Source organism: Petromyzon marinus, assembly GCF_048934315.1.
Source record: "Petromyzon marinus isolate PM22_M1 ecotype Great Lakes invasive population chromosome 68 unlocalized genomic scaffold, UKy_Petmar_22M1.pri1.0 chr68_unloc.3, whole genome shotgun sequence".
In the NCBI taxonomy this organism is placed as follows: domain Eukaryota; kingdom Metazoa; phylum Chordata; class Hyperoartia; order Petromyzontiformes; family Petromyzontidae; genus Petromyzon; species Petromyzon marinus.
The window spans coordinates 180,324-186,323 of NW_027422599.1; the positions used below are offsets into that span (position 1 = coordinate 180,324).

At 59.4% G+C, this 6,000-nt stretch overlaps 1 protein-coding gene across 1 annotated transcript in view; it reads right to left on the reverse strand.

Moving 5' to 3' along the window:
* Window positions 1-5,384, reverse strand: part of LOC116938040 (uncharacterized) — a 31,089-nt gene extending 25,705 nt beyond the window's left edge. Inside the window, exons 1-2 of the mRNA XM_076058238.1 lie at window positions 5,117-5,384; window positions 1,246-1,468 (exon numbers count right to left, since the gene is read on the reverse strand). The gene's annotated coding sequence lies outside the window, so the exon portion shown is untranslated. The remainder of the gene's footprint in view (window positions 1-1,245; window positions 1,469-5,116) is intronic.
* Between the last annotated feature and the right edge of the window lie 616 nt (window positions 5,385-6,000).

The window sequence follows — 6,000 nt, forward strand, 5'->3', positions numbered from 1 at the left end:
CATCTCCGCATCGTCTTCGTGTGTCCGTGTCTCCGTGTCTCCGTGTCTCAACCCCGTCTCGTCTACCGCATCGTCTCGGTATCTCCGTGTCTCCGTGTCTCAACCCCGTCTTGTCTCGGTATCGTCTCCGTGTCTCTGTCTCTCCGTGTCTCAACCCCGTCTCGTGTCCGTGTCTCAGTCTCTCCGTGTCTCAACCCCGTCTCGTGTCCGTGTCCCAGTCTCTCCGTGTCTCAACCCCGTCTCGTGTCCGTGTCTCAGTCTCTCCGTGTCTCAACCCCATCTCGTCTCCGCATTGTCTCCATCCTGCCTCTGTCTCAACCCCGTCTCGTCTTCGCATTGTCTCCGTGTCTCCATCTTTCCGTGTCTCAACCCCGTTTCGTGTCCGTGTCTCCATCTCTCCGTGTCTCAACCCCGTCTCGTGTCCGTGTCTCCGTCTCTCCGAGTCTCAACTCCGTCTCGTCTACCGCATCGTCTCGGTGTCTCCGTCTCTCCGTGCCTCAACCCCGTCTCGTCTCCGTGTCTCCGTGCCTCAACCCCGTCTCGTCTACCGCATTGTCTTCGTGTCTCCGTGTCTCCGTGCCTCAACCCCGTCTCGTCTCCATGTCTCCGTGCCTCAACCCCGTCTCGTCTCTGCATCGTCTCCGTGTCTCCGTCTCTCCGAGTCTCAACCCCGTCTCGTCTACCGCATTGTCTTCGTGTCTCCGTCCCTCCGCGTCTCCGTCTCGTCTACCGCATCGTCTCCGTGTCTCCGTCTCTCCGTGTCTCAACCCCGTCTCGTGTCCGTGTCTCTGTCTATCCGTGTCTCAACCCCGTCTCGTCTACCGCATCGTCTCCGTGTCTCCGTCTCTCCGAGTCTCAACCCCGTCTCGTGTCCGTGTCTCCGTCTCTCCGTGTCTCAACCCCGTCTCGTCTACCATATTGTCTCCGTGTCTCCGTCTCTCCGAGTCTCAACCCCGTCTCGTCTACCATATTGTCTCCGTGTCTCCGTCTCTCCGAGTCTCAACCCCGTCTCGTCTACCATATTGTCTCCATGTCTACGTCTCTCCGTGTCTCAACCCCGTCTCGTCTCCGCATTGTCTCCGTGTCTCCGTCTCTCCGTGTCTCCGTCTCTCCGAGTCTCAACCCCGTCTCGTCTACCGCATCGTCTTCGTGTCTCCGTCCCTCCGCGTCTCCATGTCTCGTCTACCGCATCGTCTCCATCCTGCCTCTGCGTCTCGCCTCGGTGCCTTTCCCGCGTCACCGTACCGGGCAGGCGAAGCTCCCGGAGCAGCTTGAGGTTGAAGAAGGCGCCGTGCGAGATGCTCGACAGCCGGTTGCAGGACAGCGTGAGGGAGCGCAGCTCCGGCAGGTAGTAGAACGACTCGGACGGCACCCGGCGGACAAGCGTGCGGGACACCAGCAGGCGGACAGAGTCGCCCGGCACGTCCAAGGCAGGGTGGACATGTCCGGGTCCGTGCACAGCACAGAGCTGGAGAGACAGGGATAGAGAGAGAGAGAGACACACAGAGACAGAGAGACGGGGAGCGAGAGATGGACGGTGGGGGGAGAGACAGGGATAGAGAGAGATGAGGAGAGAGAGAGAGAGACACGGGGAGCGAGAGATGGACGGTGGGGAGAGAGACAGGGATAGAGAGAGAGAGAGAGACACAGAGAGACAGAGACACGGGGAGCGAGAGATGGACGGTGGGGGGAGAGACAGGGATAGAGAGAGATGAGGAGAGAGAGAGAGAGAGACGGGGAGCGAGAGATGGACGGTGGGGAGAGAGACAGGGATAGAGAGAGATGAGGAGAGAGAGAGAGAGAGACGGGGAGCGAGAGATGGACGGTGGGGGAGAGACAGGGATAGAGAGAGATGAGGAGAGAGAGAGAGACAGAGAGACGGGGAGCGAGAGATGGACGGTGGGGGGAGAGACAGGGATAGAGAGAGATGAGGAGAGAGAGAGAGAGGGGCGTGCCGGCCTTCAAGGAGCAAGTGGGCGCTGGAGGAGGGCCGTGTGCTCGGTGGCAGATGACGGAGAGCTCTGCGTGCAGATTGTGAGCTACCCATCGGAGGCCGTTTGAATGTGGGTGAAGGGGCTGCGTGCAGATGCAGCACTTGTCGTAGTTTTTAAATATATATTTTGTTGGGTCTTTCATTTAAAAGCGGGGGGCGGGGGGGTTTACATAAAGCAAAGCATTGAAAAAAAAACGAAATGATGAACGAAGCAAAGTGTGCAGTGACACTTTTGCCGCAGCAGATGTACGGAAAATCTGGCGTCTGTGCAGGACCGCCCTTGCCTGAAATCGCATCGGGGCTCCGCAAGCATCTCCTCAACTCGCCTGGCAAGGCGGTGTTGAATCATTCCTGCCAGGACCTTTCCCGCCGCACTGAGGAAGGAGATTCCTCGGTGGTTGTTACAGTCTGTGCGGTCCCCCTTCTTAAAGAGTGGGACTACCAGGGCATCCTTTTCCAATCCTACGGAATCCGTCCAGTGGTCCAGACTTATGGTGATGTCATGTAGGGCAGTCTGCACAGAAACACCGTCCTCCCTTAGCAGTTCGCTTGGGAGATCATCTCAGTCCCAGAGCTTTTCCTGGTTTCAGACACTGGATTGCCTTTTGTACTTCCTGAACAGGATGGCACTTCAGCCACTCACAGGGGTGACTACTTATTCCAATATTTGAGGCACCGTAGCCTCAGGAGGGTCATCCCCACTTTGCCCCATAATGTTTCCAGACTGAGGGATTTCCCCTCCCGCAAGACCTCACAGAAATGCTCAGCAAATCAGAAAAATTGTTCCTGGGGGGGGGGGGGGGTCAGAGGTCAGGTGACATTTCTTTCCCCGAATGATGGTCAGAGATGTGTCACTGCAAGTCACTTTTTAATGGAATTAACGAGTGATCTGTTGCCACGAGCGACTGAAGCAGATTCCATCTCCTCAGAAACCCACGACCACCACTCGTGCTTGCAGTGCTGCATATCTCTCCGAACGTCTGAGTGAATGCTGCGAAAAGCCTCCTCATTCTCCGACATGGGATGCTGCAGATGGTCGGAGTGGGCCTGTCGCTTTCTGTCAGCCAGCCGGAACACCTCCTCCATCAGCCAGGGTCTCCCAGGAACGTATGGACTGCGGTACCAAACGCGGCCATTGCAGCTGCATGAGCCACAGTCCTCAAACTTAGCCATTTCCCCTCGGCATCAGAAGTAAAGTGGGACGATGCCAACAACCACCTGCACGTGATAATGAAATTCTCACTTGCAACTTTCATCAGCAATCTGAGACCAGGCACTGTGGGCTTGAATTGGGTCTTAGATGGACACCCACTACCGATGACAAGTCGATGGTGAGTGGGCAGATCAGCTCCACGGTAGGTCCTGGAGCCAAGGGAATGTGCCCGCATCCGCTGTTCCATCACTATATAGTCCGGGCAGATGTTCTTGCTTGAACCCGGTGTGCATCCATGGTGTTGTGTGTTGGTAATTACAAGCCCATGGGCTGCACAGACGTCTAGTAGCCTCCTACCGTCGTTATTGAGCTGATTTGGCCCATGCCTTCCAATAGATCCAGCCCAGGTGCCAGTGTCATGACCTACATGGGCATTGCAGTCACCCACCAGGATGACTTTAGCTAACACTTGTGACAGGAGGTCATAGAAGGCATCTAACTCATCAGTCTTGCCTGCATCCCTCTACTCATGTTCGTCTTATGTCGGGGCATTAAGCAACCACCACCACCACCACCATTCCTTGCTTCACGTTGATGGGGGAGGCGAGCTCACAGTACCCTGAGGCTTACAGATTCATACATCTCACTGGAACTCTCCCACACACCTCTTCATTCTTTTGTTAAAAAAAGAAGAGCCACTCCCTATTGCTTGGCAGCTTTTGCCCCGAGTAGAGGACTGTCCACTCCTCACGGTGCCCGGAGCCAGAGCCGGTCCACCGGACCTCCTGAATGCCACGGAGATCCAGGCGGTAGCGGGTCCAGCTCACGACAGAGGAGTGGCGGCCTCTCCTCCGCAGTGAGCGTTCGAACATTCCCACGTGGCCACTTGCAGTGGCTGTTTATTTTTTGTTGCCACCTTCCGGAGGAACCCCGAGGGTGCGTATTCAGTCTCCTGGCTCCGCCACATGGGGTCTGGCCAGGAGACGTCATTTGGTGCCTCCGGTACAAGCTTTGAGTTGCATTTGTTCCACGCAGTTTTAGTGGTGCTTAGTTTGAACGTGGACCAGCCCCCTGACACTTGTGCTGCGGCGAAAATGAGGACTCGGAGGCGGGTCTTCGTTTCAGGGGCTTGCGCGACGTTCATTAGGGCTTGCGCCAGTTGTTTTTATTAAGGGCCTCCTCTCTCTTCGCACGCGACTCCGTTGTACTGCCCACCCACTGCCTACGCTCCACACCCCGGGGCGAGGGTACCGGGGAGGTCCCTAGCACGCCCGCAGGCTACCCCCAGCCTGGTGCCAATTTCCCCCTACCCCTGGGTCGCGACTTTGACCCTTCACGAGCCCCGCAACACGTTGACGGGCTGCAGCTCAAATCCCCCGGGGGGACCGCACGGCGTCACCGTCCCGCCACCCCCCCCCCCCCCCCCCCCCCCCCCCCGGCTTGCGCGTGGTGTCACCGTCCGTGACGTCATCGTACCAGTTGGCGAGCGTGACATGACGTCACTAACCACTACTCCACACTTGTACAGAGGCCCCCCCCGTTGGCCGCTGTGGTGGCTACGAACGCCACGAGGTGAATAGCCAATCGGATTTGGCTTCACCCACCCACCCACCCCCCTTCCCGACCACCGCCACCACCACCACCACCACCATGGCAATGTCCATCACAGCGTTATCGTCCGGCACCGGCGGCGAGGAGGTAGGGGATTGTTTTTGCCGGACTGCTTTCCACACACACCAAAAACCTACCGCCGCTCATTCACCAAGCCCTGGACACTCCCATCGCCACCACCACCACCACCATGGCAATGTCCATCACAGCGTTATCGTCCGGCACCGGCGGCGAGGAGGTAGGGGATTGTTTTTGCCGGACTGCTTTCCACACACACCAAAAACCTACCGCCGCTCATTCACCAAGCCCTGGACACTCCCATCGCCACCGCCACCACCACCACCACCACCGCGTCTTACCGGGTCCCCCTGTCGCCCCCGCGACCCGTGTAGACGCAGCTGCACTGGGCCGGGCACGCCGCGCCTGCACCACCCACCACCAACACCACCAGCAGCAGCGGCGGCAGCGGCAGCAGCGGCGGCAGCAGGCGCAGGGTCAGGAGGAAGAGCAGCAGGGAGGTCTGGGGGGGCCGCCCGGGGGTCTGGAGAAGCCGTGGAGCGTTCCTGCTCGAGGTGGTGGTGGTGGTGGTGGTGGAGGTGGTGGTGGAGGTGGTGGTGGAGGTGGTGGTGGAGGTGGAAGAGGAGGTGGTGGAAGAGGAGGTGGTGGAGGTGGTGGTGGAGGTGGTGGTGGAGGTGGTGGTGGAAGAGGAGGCGGAGGTGGTGGAGGTGGTGGTGGAGGTGGTGGGTGGAGGTGGTGGTGGTGGTGGTGGAAGTGGTGGTGGTGGTGGTGGTGGTGGAAGGTGAAGCGGTGGAGGGGGTGGAGGTGGAGGAGGATGAGGAGGTGGAGGTACGGGAGGAAGAGGTGGAGATGGGGGAGGTGGTGGGGGAGGTGGAGGAGGTGGAGGTGCAGGAGGAAGAGGTGGAGATGGGGGAGGTGGTGGGGAGGAGGTGGAGATGGGGGAGGAGGAGGTGGAGGGGGTGGAGATGGGGGAGGAGGAGGTGGAGGGGGTGGAGATGGGGGAGGAGGAGGTGGAGGGGGTGGAGGTGGAGGAGGTGGTGGAGGTGCGGGAGGAAGAGGTGGAGATGGGGGAGGTGGTGGGGGAGGAGGTGGAGATGGGGGAGGAGGAGGTGGGAGGGTGGAGGTGGTGGAGGAGGAGGTGCGGGAGGAAGAGGTGGAGATGGGGGAGGAGGAGGTGGAGGAGGTGGTGGTGGAGCAGGAGAAGGATGGGGTGGGGAAGGAGCAG